Source organism: Mirounga angustirostris, unplaced genomic scaffold, assembly GCF_029215605.1.
Source record: "Mirounga angustirostris isolate CCGP_5_RB_7025 unplaced genomic scaffold, mMirAng1.0.hap1 SCAF_12, whole genome shotgun sequence".
Lineage (NCBI taxonomy): Eukaryota > Metazoa > Chordata > Mammalia > Carnivora > Phocidae > Mirounga > Mirounga angustirostris.
The window spans coordinates 67,119,480-67,132,082 of record NW_026991720.1 but is presented as its reverse complement, the minus strand read 5'-3'; the positions used below and the strand labels follow the sequence as shown (position 1 = coordinate 67,132,082).

Sequence of the window (12,603 nt, the reverse complement as noted above, 5' to 3'; positions counted from 1 at the left end):
ATCTAGCCACCACAAGTCCTACCACTTCAGGGGTGCTGCGACTGGTTAAAACCACCCAGCCAGGGAAGCAACAAGTCACTAAAACCCACCCTGAGGCTGTTTCCTGGCTGCTTCCTGGTCACTAAATAAAATGCCTCAAATCTGCCTGAAGGGGGCACTTCTTTCAAATTTGCAAAAAGGCACTATATGACCAAATAGAGGACCTGTAGTTGTGCTTGGTTGTATTATTGTGACCATCTCTGAACTACTTATAACAATACAGCGGAGCTGTACTGCAGCAAACCCTAGACGGAGATAAAAGAGAGCACAGAGAAAGTCAACATCCAAAGTAAGGCTCAGAATTTTCTAAAATTGAGGAAACACGAATTCACAGACACAAAAAGCATGACATAAGCCAAGCAAAATAAATAAAAAGAAATCCACACCTGGATACATTTTAGTGAAATTGAAGAACACCAAAGACAAAGGGAAAATCCTAAAAGCAACATGAAAAAATAATCCACAAATTACAGGTAGACCCTCTGCTGCAATAAGGGAAGCCAGAAAACAGTGAAATAATATTTTCAAAGTGCTGACAGAAAATAACTGTCAACTTACATCCTCAGCACAGCTGTCTTTCAATCACAAAAGCAAAACAAAGACATTTATGGCAAACGAAAGCTGCAATCATCAATAAAGATCTTTATGAAAGAAATGTCCACAGGGTGATTATCAGGAAGAAGAAAAATGATCCCAAGAAGGAAAATCTAAGAGACACAAGAAGAAAAGTTAGCAAAGATAGTTTAAACAGGGGGGTAAATCTAAATAACACCACTTGTATAAAATAGTTTCAATTTCTAATTTGATGTCTTAAAAAAGACAGAAACACTCAAGATGGGAGAGTGATTAGAATTAAAATATATTAAGGATCTATGTATTCTTCCAGAGAGAGAGAACTAAGGCATTGATTATTGACTTTGCCAAGCTTACTTCCAAATTTCAAGAGTGATCACTAAAACAACGGAAGTAAAATGAATAACTTTCAAACTTTCTTCTAAGTAAAGAAAATAGAATGAAAAAACAAAAAATATTCCATCAACCCCCAAAAGCCAAGAAGATAAATGGAAGAAATATAGTAAATGTGAATCAAATAGAAGGGACAAAGTAAGATGGTTAAAAACAAAACAGCCCATATATATCAGTAATCACAGCAAGTGTAATTATACTAATCTTGCCAGTTAAAAATAAGAGTCTTAGACTAAATGAATAATAAAATCCAATTGTACATTGTTTACAAGTAGTACACAAAAAACATACCTAAGGACATGGCACAGTCCTTGGAAGATAAATGTCCATGGAAAATAAAAGGACAGGAAAAACTAACCATGTCAATACTAATCAAAATAGAATTGGGATAGCTGTAATAGTAGCGGATGAGATAGACTTTGAGACAAAAAATCATTCTCATGGATAGAGAATGTCCCAACAGCAGAAGAAACGTTTCAACTCCCCAGGAAGATATAACAATTCTAAAATTGCATATAACTAATAAAATAGCTTCAAATGATATAAATCAAAAGTTGATAGAATCATAGAGTGAAATGGACAAATCCTTTCTCATAGTGGGAGATTTCAACACACCTCTTTCAATTCCTGATAGGTCAAAGAGATTAAAAAAACGAGTAGAAATTCAGTGGCATTTTGTTGTGCAATAATTTCATTTTTTTGAAATAAAATATAAATAACTGCCACTCTGAACATATGGACTTGATCTCATCTCAGTAAAAAACAAAGGAAGCTTATGCTTTATATAAGCTGAGAAGCCTCGTGGTTGTTGTACTTATAATTTTCAGTAAGCATTTTGAAAATTTTAAATTATTTAGAGATCTTCCAAATTATAACCCAATTCCATCCACTAATCTAGTGAAACCCACCCACTTTAAATCTATTAACAGAGAAGATTTGAACACAATTTATAAATTTGATTTAATGAGCATAGAGCAAAATCCGTATCTAATAACATAAGAATATAGATTCTTCTGTAGAACTCATGGAATATTTATGAAAACTGACCAAATGTAGGCCATAGAGCAATTCTCAAGAAATTTATTCTAACAACTGGTATGTGACCACAACAAAATTGACCTTAAAATCAATACATAAAAGTCCTAACATGTCTATACACAGAAATATAAAAATGTAATTACCAAAAAAAACTCCATTTCATTTGATATAGAATAAAAGGAACCTAGCAACAAATAATACTAGAAGCAAGTATTTACATGTTTCTTATTATTTCCCAGAATTGTTCATATGTGCTTTACATATTAATTCATTTACTATTTACAACAGTCCTTTGAAGTGAGCATAATTATTATCCCCATTTTTAAAGATGAAGAAACAGATACAGAGAGGTTATTTAAGTTTACACAGCTGGTAAATGGCAGGATTCAAATTCAGGCAGTTCAGTGCCATATTCTACACGCTTAGCCCCTATTCTTTGCCACTTCTCTAAAGACATGTGAGATCTTTCTGAGGAAATCCATAAAGCTTTATAGAAAGGTATTCTATATATTCTATATAGAAAGGGGTGCCTAGGTGGCTCAGACAGTTAAGCGTCTGCCTTCGGCTTGGGTCATGATCCCAGGGTCCTGGGATCAAGCTCCACATCAGGCTCCTTGCTCAGCAGAGAGCCTCTCCCTCTGCTGCTCCCCCTGCTTGAGCTCTCTCTCCCTATCTCTCTCCCTGTCAAATAAATAAATAAAATCTTGAAAAAAAAAAAAGATATTCACACCTAATAAATCAATGGGATAGACATTTCTGATTTCCTAGAAATCAGACATTTCTTAGAAATCATTAAGATATCAATTCTCTCCAAAATTGTTCCCTAAATTCAATGTAATTTCAATCAAAATCTCAACATGTTTCTTCTAGGAATTCAACAAAATGATGGTAAAATTTATATTGAAAGAGCAAATGGTCAATAGTGCTAAGACATTCCTAGAGAAGAAGAATAATGGCTTGCCCACCAGACTTATTATATACTGTATTAATTGTAGTGTGGTGTTGGCACAGAAATAGATAAATTTGACCAAAGGAACAAAACCTAATTTTTGCTACCACCTACTCTATAAAGAGCTTTCAACTTGTGGAGCAATTGCTCCCTCAAAATATCCAAAAATTTTGGTGAATAATTTTTACCTTTCTCCTCTAAGGTGGTCAGAGACACTAATTTCTGAAATCTGAATTAAGTCTAGTGGTATAATTATTATAGCCAGTTCCAATTTAGAAGAATATGGAACTCCAACAAGACTATTGTACAGAGGGGTCATATAATTTGGCGGGCCAAATCAGGACACCTTTGAGAATGAGAGGGAGTCCTATTTATAATTAAATCATACCTGTAAAACCAGGATGAATAGTCACCCTAATTTCACTCCATTCTGTGTTCTTTTAACAACCAGTTTCTTCTATCAGTTATGCCAACTATTTCTACGCCAGTTGACAGTTTTTAAAAAAATTACTGATCAAGCAATAATTTAAGGATCATGATATATGTCTTTTTATCATGAACCCACTTTGACCATTAAACCAGCCCAACACCCACAGTTGAGCAGTAGATACACAGTGGCATTTGAGACAATCATTTTGCAACCTCTTTACTTCTTTCCAACCTGCTCCTGATTCAACCCTGTTTCCATTCAGTTCTCCCTCATTTACAATCCCACACCTGCTCAGAGGACTCAGCATTTGCCTCTGGGCTCTCAGTTCTAAACTCTCAGTACCCCTACAGGCATTGGCCTCCCAACTTCCCACCTGCTGTCCCCACAATCCTCTACCCCAGAAAGGCAGCTCTACCCCAGCCACCCCCTAGGAGCCAGCCCCTGACCCACCTTCAGGCTGGACTTTCCCCTGGCCTACCAAACCCCAGAGGTGGGTTTTAGACACAACTTGGTTACACACTCCCTCAACACCCCCCAGCAACCCACCACTCTCCAAAGGGAGGAAAATGTGTGTTGGCAGGGTTTCAGAGCAGGAGAGAGATAGAAGATGATCTATTTTGGAGGTATATACCCACCCTTAAAAACATGCCCTTGGCTTCTCATTTTTGGCTCACTGTCCAAATTAATATTTAAACTGGAAACCCAATAATATAAAGGAAATGCAGTAACTTTGAACATCTGAGAGAACAAACTCAAAAGTTAGTTCTCTATTTATAAATAAGAAAATACTCTATGGTTAAGATTTAGTCATAGTTATTTTCACTCAGGAATTTCTCCATTTTTTTTTTTTTGCTAGACTAAGGAAGAAAACTACTTTTCACCTAAATGAGAGAAAAATACTATTTCATTTATATTGGTGTCCAACCTTTGCTGTATGATGTAATCACACAGGGAGCTTTGAAAAAAAAAATACTGATGTCTGGGTCCCATGCCCAGAGATTCTGATTTCAGTGATCTGGAATGTGCCTGGCCACTGGGGGTTTATAGCCCTCAGGTGTCTAATGTACAGCTAAGATTGAGGACCTCTGACAGCCTCTCACAGGCTAAACATGTGTATACCAGACTTCACTGACACTTCACAACAATCCTATGAGATGCCAGCACTGCAGATGAAGAAATGAGGGCTCAGAGAGTTTAAGTAAGTTATCCCTGACCACACAGCTAGTAAAGGTCTGAAACAAGATTTGAATTGAATCTGTATGACTTCAAAGACCATGTACTTAACTATTAGTAAGTGAAGAAAAGCTGTCATTATGGGGAAGAACACTTAAATATGGGTAAGGACCTGCTTAGCAACTTCAATTTCCCACTCTAGAGCCATTCCATTCCTACATGAAGACATAGCCAAGGCCTAATCTCTAGGACCAATCTTGTTCTTAAAAGAAATATGAAGAGTTTGCCCAGTGCATATGTCAGACTTGTCCCCTGGATCTGGTAACTAGGCTCGTGCCTAATGGACCAATGTATTGACATGTCCCCTATTTCTAGTAAAGATGAGTATAAAGCATGAGCAGTGGGATCAAAGTCTTGGGTTCACATCTTTTCCTCCTACCAGGTATCCTTGTGACTTTGAGCAAGTCAGTTAACCTCTCCAAGTCTCAATTTCTACATTTATAAAATGTAAAAAATAAAACCTACATTGAAGGACTGTAGAGAGGAATGAACAAGATAACAAATAGTAGGTACTCAATAAAGAGTAAATGTAGTGTAGTTATTATTAATATGAATATAGTGATATACCTGGCACCCCTGTTCCAATTAACATTGTTGTTTTACTCTTTCAAAAATAGCTTTAATGTTGCTATTGAAACCCATTCTTTGAGCCTCAACCCCAAAGATGTACGGCCCAACCCCTATGGAGCCTGAAGCTTGCCCTCCAGAACGTTAGCCTGGTACCCACAGTCAGAACCCACTTCTGCTATGCTCTGTCTTCTGGAGATATTGAGGTATCTCAATGCAAAGACTATGCCCATTCAGATCTCTGCAGATCACCCACCTCAAGGCTGTTCCAGATCGCCATATGACCCCAAGAAGTATGCTCTCACAGTCTCCAAGTTTCCAATCCTCTTCTCTCTGGCCCATCTTGCTATATCCATGGCAACCCATCCTATAACTTCTGCCAAATAAAAAACATAATGTTAACACATTCAACTCAAACTCAACACAATTTGGGTTCAAGGCTGAGGTAAATTTTCCCAGTTTCCTAAGAGGGACCCCAGTCTAACCCAAAGCCACAAATATGGTGGGGCCAGAACCCTCATTTATCCCAATCATTGTATAATCAACATAGATAAAGAGACATAATACCCTTGAGAGATTTTCAAGGTCCTCCTTAAAGTGTGTTTCCCTCACTATTGTGGTTCTAAACTATAGCCACGGCCTCAAGACCAAATTACAGCCTTTGGCGGCCGGTTTCAGTCTGGTGGTTACAGCAATGAATTTGGAGTCAGGAATCCTGGAGTCTCAGCCAACTATTCCCTGGGTAACCACAAGCAAGTTAGCTGCCCTTGTCTCAGTTTTTCTATCAGTCAAATGGGGTAATTTTTCCTTTCTTCCAGCTACTTCAAAGGCATATGTTATGACAATTAATTAACGCCATGGCCATAGTAAACTCCCAACTTTCCATGCAGTAACAAAGCTATTGTCAGCATTTTCCTTCAAAGTGTAATAATTAATCTTAGGATACTTTAGGTTTGGGATGTCTGAACATTACAGCTGGAGGTTCATTTGGGGGTGTTTTTCTCTACGGTTACCAAGCCACATATCCAAATGCCTTAGAGCTGGCTGATGGAGGCAGCAGCATCTTCCAAAATATTAAATCAAAAAGCCTGGATTTGGCTCAAGAAAATAGCATTGTTAAATCACCCTGGTGGCTTTCTTTAAAAGTGTCCAGGCTTCCCCATAATATAAGAATCTGATACCATTTGTTTTGTTTTTTTTTAATCTTTTTTTAAATCTGATACCATTTGGAAAATATTCTAAAGAATATTTGTTTGATATTCACAGGTAAACAAAGCCTAGTGAAGTTTCCATCTCTGCTTCCAGTCCTAGTGTAACACCAATATATTTCTTTATTTCCCATTTTTCTATTATTTTTGGTCCTAAAGGAATCTTTTTCCCATACTTGATTTTTTTTTTTTTAAGATTTTATTTATTTATTTGACAGAGAGAGACACAGTGAGAGAGGAGCACAGGCAGGGGGAGTGGAGGGGGGAGAGGCAGGCTTCCCGCCGAGCGGGGAGCCCCATGCGGGGCTCGATCCCAGAACGCTGGGGTCATGACCTGAGCTGAAGGCAGGCGCTTAACGACTGAGCCACCCAGGCGCCCCCATACTTGATTTTTTAACATTGAGAAATTCTACTAGCTCCTTGCACACAATCATGAACAGAGTTATAGAAGTAATCTACCTATAAATACAACTTTTAGAGTAGCTTTGAGAAAGACATTACTTTAAACTTGAGTTTTTATAGTTGACAAAAGTGATAGCCATTGGAAAAAGAAAAAAGTTATACAGCTAGCAGATATATTATTCTTAAGAGAACTTAGATAAATTATTACTTACATTACTGATTTTCCTTCTTAATATTGTTTCATATGCCTGGTACTTTTGAATAAGAATGTAAACTTTTGACAGTTTAGCAGAATATTAAAGTGTTACCACCTATTGTAGGTTAGGAATATATTCCATTCTGTTTTTTAGAATGGCTAGCTGATAACTGAAATAGAAAGGAAAAAAACCTCGTAATACTCATCTCCCTTAGTATAAATAAATAAAACTTACAGTACTGACTATTTTAGTCAATTATAGTCCACAACTTTAAATAATATTTTTCATTATTAATGCTTAAATATGTATGTCCTAAAAGGACTCAAAACAGTTCTGTATTGCATATACATTAGATATGGGAGATTAAATCATTTTGAACCCATATGGTATAGTGGAAAGATTATTCATCAATTAGAAATTCAGCTTCCCAGGTCCTGGTTAAAGTCTGTATGACTTCAGGGGTGCCTGGGTGGCTCAGCTGGTTAAGCATCTGCCTTCAGCTCAGGTCATGATCTCAGGGTCTGGGGAGCCCCCACATCTGGCTCCCTGCTCAGTGGGGAATCTGCTTCTCCCTCTGCCTCTGCCCCTTCCCCCACACTTGTGCTCGCTCACTCTCTCTTTCTCTCAAATAAATAAAATCTTTAAAAAAAAGTCTGTATGACTTCAAAGTCTCATCTTGGTTTTGTCACTAACTCTCTTTGTGACATTGGGTGAATCCCTTCACATTTTCGGGATCTAATTCCCTGACATTTATGGCTTGAATTGTGTACTCCCCAACCCCATAAAAATAAAGATATATTGCAATCGTAACCCTCACTACCTAAGAATAAAACATTATTTGGAAATAGGGCCCTTGCCCTATTTAGTGTTAAGTTGAGGTCATACTGGAGTAGGATGAGCATCTGACCCAACATGACTAGTGTCCTTATAAGAAGACAGTCATTGAAGACAAACACACATGGAAAACACCATGTAACAATAAAGGCAGAAATTGGACTTAAAGAGTCGCAAGCCAAGAAATGCCAAAGATTGCCAGCAAACAACTAGAAGCTGGGAATAGGCAAGGAAGGATAACCCTACAGATTTCAGAGGGAGCATGGCCCTGTCCACACCTTGATTTGAGGCTTCCAGACACTAGAACTGTCAGACAATAAATTTCTGTTGTCCTGAACTATCTAGTTTGTGATGCTTTGTTTTGGCAGCCCTAGGAAATTCAAACACAATCTTTAATTTTTATTTAATTTTATTATGTTATGTTAGTCACCATACAATACATCATTGGTTTTTGATGTGGTGATCCACTATCTATTGTTTTCATATAACACCCAGTGCTCCATGCAGTACGTGCCCTCCTTAATACCCATCACCAGGCTAACCAATCCCCCCTCCCCGCTCCCCTCTAAAACCCTGTTTGTTTCTCAGAGTCCATAGTCTCTCATGGTTCATCTCTCCCTCCAATTTCCACCCCCCATTTTTCCCTTCCTTCTCCTAATGTCCTCCATGCTATTCCTTATGTTCCACAAATAAGTGAAACCATATGATAATTGACTTTCTCTGCTTGCCTTATTTCACTTAGCATAATCTCCTCCAGTCCCATCCATGTTGATGTAAAAGTTGGGTATTCATCCCTTCTGATGGCTAATATTCCATTGTATATATGGATCACATCTTCTTTATCCATTCATCTGTTGAAGGGCATCTCGGCTCTTTCCACAGTTTGGCTATTGCGGACACTGCTGTTATGAATATTGGGGTGCATATGGCCCTTCTTTTCACTACATCTGTGTCTTTGGGGTAAATACCCAGGAGTGTAATTGCTGGGTCATAGGGTAGCTCTCTTTTTAATTTTTTGAGGAACCTCCACACTGTTTTCCAAAGTGGCTGTACCAACTTGCATTCCCACCAACAGTGTAAGAGGGTTCCCCTTTCTCCACAACCTCTCCAACATTTGTTGTTTCTTTCCCTGTCCATTTTTGCCATTCTAACTGGTGTAAGGTGGTATCTCAATGTGGTTTTGATTGGATTTCCCTGATGGCTAATGATGATGAACACTTTTTCATGTGTCTGTTAGCCATTTGTATGTCTTCTTCAGAGAAGTGTCTTTTCATATCTTCTGCCCACTTTTTGACTTGATTATTTCAAACACAATCTTTAAATTGAGAGGGCTGAACTCTGCAAGCCTCATCCATAAATATATTTTTATTATTGAGTTCAGGGGTCAACAAACTTTTTCTGTACAGGGCCAAATAATAAATATTTTAAGTCTTGCAGGTCATGTGGTTTCTTTCACAAATACTCAACTCTGCTGATCAAAAATGTCATAGACAATAAATAAATAAACAAGTGTGGCTGTGTTCCAATAAAACTTTACATACTGGACACTAAAGTTTGAATTTCATTTAATTTCCTTATGTCACATAGCACTGTTCTCTAAAAGAAAATTTTCCCCACCATATAGAAATATAACAACCATTCTTAGCTCCCAGGCCACACAAAAATAAGCAGGGGATTAGATTTGGTCTGCAGGCTACAGTTTGCTAAACCCTGTTTCAAGTTGTTAACATAAGTGTGGCTGACTTGGCAGAAAGCATAATAGAAAAAAATATGCAGTCTTTTATCCAAGACATATGAGCTGTGCAACGTGACTTCATATGGATGCTGATAATTATGTTCACAAAACTGTATTTCTCCATAATAAAACTATTTTTTTATAAAACTATCACATTTTAAAATGCATAATATTTTTTTCAAGTTTTTATTTAAACACCAGTTAACATGCAGTGTAATATTAGCTTCAGGTGTAGAATTCAGTGACTCATCACTTAAAATATCCAGTGCTCATCACAACAGTGCCCTCTTTAATACCCATCACCCATTTAGCTCATCTCCCCACTTCTCCCCCCTCCAGCAACCCTGTTTGTTTTCTATTGTCAAGAATTTGTTTCCTGGTTTGTCTCTCTCTTTTTTTTGTCGATGTTCATCTGTTTTTGTTTCTTAAATTCCACATATGAGGGAAATCATATCATATCTGTCTTTCTCTGACTTATTTCACTCAGCATAATATTCTCTAGCTCCATTCATGTCATTGCAAATGGCAAGATTTCATTCTTTTATATGGCTGAGTAATATTCCATTGTATATATATATACCAAACATATTCCATTATGAGAAGTTATAATTATTATAGTAAGTTACAATATATGTTTGGAATTTGAACATTAAAATTAACCTTAACCAGAAACTAACAACAGTATATAACGCAGTTTAAATTACAAACCTTGTAGTAAGAATCACCGGATTTATTCCTGGCTCAGTTATGTATTAACTGTGTGGCCTCAGGCACATTACTTAATCTTTCTAAGCCTCATCTGTAAAGGAGATAAAGGATGTGTAACTCATGGGGTTATTGTACAATTGAGATAACTGTGTACTGCATTTAACAGAGTGGTTGGCACTCTGTAATTGCTCAATAAATGCTCATATTTGTTATTATTAATATTTGTTCTATTTAACTTTTATCACTGAAGAGATAAAGTAATGGAATGTAGTTTTTAAAAAAACTATCATGTAGCCAAATTATGGAAAGAGCCCAATGTCCATTGACCAACGAATGGATAAAGAATATGTGGTATATATATATATATATATATATATATATGTATATATATATTCCAAACATATATTGTAACTTACTATAATAATTATAACTTCTCATAATTAATAATAAACCCCACAATTTTATTAATAATAAATAAATAATAACCATTAATAATCAAATCTGCATGAGGATTAAGGAGTGTACTGTGATGAGCACCAGGTGTTGTATGGAAGTGTTGAATACTATATTGTACACCTGAAACTAATATTATACTATATGTTAGCTAACTGGAATTTAAATAAAAACTTTAAAAAAATCATATCTACAAATCATGATTAACAACAAAGAATGGAAGAAGTGTACTTCATTCTAGTCATTAAATTAAATCAAATATAACATTTTATATCTTTGCCTCAAATACTGGAATTACATGAGCAAATGGCCCAGCCTTGGTCTTAAACTACTTGTTTCTGGGGAAAACAGAGTACACATGTAAAACTAGATACTATTTTGTAATATACTCTTTTCTTAACACCCAATGAGAGAACAGTTAAGAGAGAAAAAAAAAACCCAACCAACTTGTTGATACCGTATGTGATTAAGTTCCTCATTCAAGTGCACTGACAGATGGCAGAAAAGAGAAGAAAGGATAGAGATGCCAGGGAGTGGAGGATGGTGTAATCAAACACAAAACCATCTGGATCCTGTCCCTCTGTGACCTAGTGTTTGTGTTTAAGTTAAACCTTTTGTATCATCACCTGACAGATCACAGACCAAATTTCTAACCTGAAACATTCTTTCAGCAAGCACAGAGCAGCAAAGTATTCTTTGAGGAAATTATACACTTCATCTATATAAAGGTTAAGTCAATGAAATTATTAAAATGGTAGAACAGGATTTGAAGGCTTAACCTCCAAGGATGCCATCATGCCTGGCACACAGAGAACATACAATATGCCCTATATAAAATGTCCACAGAATGCAAACACAGCAATCTGCTTTGTGTTACTTTCTAATAAACGTCAATGAGAAAAGTGTTTATAACTTGAAATTTGGGGGAGGGGGGAGCGGATCTAGTAGCTTGCCACATGAAAATACATTCTCCTTGTCGATTCCAGGAAAATGTCAAATCAGTACAACTGATCCAAGACTCTTGGTCTTCACTTCTGCATTGATTAAGCTGCACGTGCTACGTTTTTGGCAATATTCACAGCTATTTGGTAGTTGTGCAAATTAAGACACGTGGAATAAACAACTTGCTTCAAAACAGGTTAGAATTAAAATCAGCAATAAGATTCAAATCCAACTTCAGTGTCTTCTACTTACCTTCTCTGGGATGACTTAGTTTTGGCTCCATTGTTTCAATGATGGCTATATAGAATCAGTTCTCACTTCCAAAGCTACAATAGAATTATGGAACTTTCACTGCATCTTATTGGAAACCAGCTTTTGCCCATTTAATATGGTTCAACTAACTATTTATTTACTTACTTACTTAAAGATTTTATTTATTTAGGGGCACCTGGGTGGCTCAGTTGTTAAGCATCTGCCTTCGGCTCAGGTCATGATCCCAGGGTCCTGGGATCAAGCCCCCACATCGGGCTCCCTGCTCCGCGGAAAGCCTCCTTCTCCCTCTCCCACTCCCCCTGCTTGTGTTCCCTCTCTCGCTGTCTCTCTCTCTCTGTCAAAAAATAAGTTTAAAAAATCTTAAAAAAAAAAGATTTTATTTATTTATTTGAGAGGGACTCCCCAGTGAGTAGCCAGACTGACATGGGCTCAATGCAGGGCTCAATCCTAGACTCTGGGACCATGACCTGAGCTGAAGGCAGATGATTAACTGACAGAGGCACCCAGTAGCCCCTCAACTGACATTTATTAAGGACTTTACTAGATCTAGAATTGAAAAGGCTGAATAAAGACAGACCTTACCCATGAGGACTTGAGATTCTAATGAAGGGGGAGGAAAAGCCCTCAAC

At 37.1% G+C, this 12,603-nt stretch overlaps 1 long non-coding RNA gene across 2 annotated transcripts in view; it reads right to left on the bottom strand.

The window, feature by feature from the left end:
• Positions 1 to 12,121, bottom strand: part of LOC135362108 (uncharacterized) — a 262,946-nt gene extending 250,825 nt beyond the window's left edge. For both annotated transcript variants that reach the window (XR_010406524.1, XR_010406525.1), the window contains exons 1-2: positions 11,954 to 12,121; positions 5,479 to 5,598 (exon numbers count right to left, since the gene is read on the bottom strand). This is a non-coding gene — a long non-coding RNA (uncharacterized LOC135362108). The remainder of the gene's footprint in view (positions 1 to 5,478; positions 5,599 to 11,953) is intronic.
• Between the last annotated feature and the right edge of the window lie 482 nt (positions 12,122 to 12,603).